The 1,732-nt window shown below is 35.0% G+C and overlaps 1 protein-coding gene across 1 annotated transcript in view; it reads left to right on the top strand.

Moving 5' to 3' along the window:
- The window catches only part of TNFRSF10A (tumor necrosis factor receptor superfamily, member 10a), a 60,870-nt gene that overhangs the window by 40,932 nt on the left and 18,206 nt on the right, over positions 1–1,732 (top strand). The gene's annotated exons all lie outside the window — the stretch shown is intronic.

Below are 1,732 nucleotides of genomic sequence, written 5' to 3'. Positions count from 1 at the left end.
CCTACACAAGGAGAGGTTCAGCAACATCACTGTCCTTCACCTCCACATCTTGTCGCATTGGAGGATCTTCAGGGGCAGACACACATGGAGCTGTCATCTCCTATCTCCTCTGATAACAATACCTTCTTCTGGAAAACTGCATGAGGCAGTTTTACAGTTACCTTTTTCATTTGTAAGTAGGAGTACACTCTAAAATAACAATACATTGCATAGTATCAAAAACACATAAATCAGTAAGTCATTTATTATCAGTATCAAATATTACATATAGAAATTCATTATATGTGCTATACTTTTAAACAACTGGCAGTGGAGTAGGTTTGTTTACATCAGCATTGCCACAAACACCTGAGTAATGCATTGACTTATGACATTACTAAGTGATAGGAATTTTTCTGCTCCATCATAATATTATGGGACCACCGTCACATATGTGGTTCATTGTTGACCAAAACGTCATCATGCAGTGTGTGACTATAATTTGAGTCTTATTTTTTCCCTGTGTTAATTTTTTTAATACCATTAGTTGTGCCAATATATCAATCAATTTAAAGAACTAGATTTTGAGTTCATTAATTTACTCTGTTGTTTTTCTATTCTCCGTCTCATTAATTTCTGCTCTAATCTGTATTATTTTCTTCCTTCTGCTTGCTTTATGTATAGTTTGCTCTTCTTTTTCCAGTGTCTTAGAGTGGATTATTAGGTTATAGATTGAGATATTTCTTCTTCCTCAATAGATATTTAGGAAGGATATTTCTTGTTCCTTAATAGACAATTTCTCTGTAAACTTCAGTTATGTTAGCTGTATCCCATAGGTTTTCATATGTTGTGTCTTCATTTTCATTCGTCGTATTTTCTGATTTCTCTTTTTATTTCTTCTTAGACAAGTTGGTTGTTTAGGAGTGTGCTATTTAATTTTTATACAGCTGTGAGGTTCCCCAGTTTCTTCCTGCTATTGATTTCTAATTTTATTCCATTGTGGTAGGAGAGCGTACTTTGTATTATTTCTATCCTTTTAAGTGTGTTAAGGTTTATCTTATGGCCGAGCATATGGTCTATTTTGGAGAATGTTCTATGTGCACTTTAAAAGAATGTATATCTTGTTTTGATTGAGTAGAGTGTTTTATAGACATCTGTCTGGTCTAGTCGTTAGTTGTGTTGTTCAAGTCTGCTACTTTCTTGTTGATGTTCTTTCTAGATTTTTTGGTATGAATTCCTATAGGTTAAGGAAACTATGCTTTTAAGTGTGGTTTTCATTGCAAATATTTTCTCCTAGTTTGTTTTCATGTTAGTCATGATTTCTTCCATGCAGTTTTCTTCCTAATTTTTATATAATTAACTTTACGCAACTTTTTAGTTTCTTGTGAGACTGAGAAGGTCCTTTCTCTCTCCAAACTTGAAAGAAAAATTTCTCATGCAGTACTTGTGTGGTTTCATACTTTACAGTTGACACCTTGATAGAACTAGTCTCTATTTCCTTATAGGAAGAGCATAAGCAAGAAGCTTTATTATTTTTCAGCAGTAACCTTAGTTGCCCCAGCGCTACTACTGAATGATCACATTTTTATCATTGGTAGTGTCATCATCATAACACATCATCAAGGAAGTTGTTTTTCACAGTTTGGGTTTTTTGGCTGAGCTCGGTGGATCACTCCTGTAATCCCAGCACTTTGGGAGGCCGAGGCAGGCGGATCATGAGGTCAGGAGATTGAGACCATCCTGGCTAACACGG

This window comes from Mandrillus leucophaeus, unplaced genomic scaffold (assembly GCF_000951045.1).
Source record: "Mandrillus leucophaeus isolate KB7577 unplaced genomic scaffold, Mleu.le_1.0 Scaffold86, whole genome shotgun sequence".
In the NCBI taxonomy this organism is placed as follows: domain Eukaryota; kingdom Metazoa; phylum Chordata; class Mammalia; order Primates; family Cercopithecidae; genus Mandrillus; species Mandrillus leucophaeus.
Note: the sequence above shows the minus strand (reverse complement) of the source record. Positions and strands in the feature narration are given on the sequence as shown.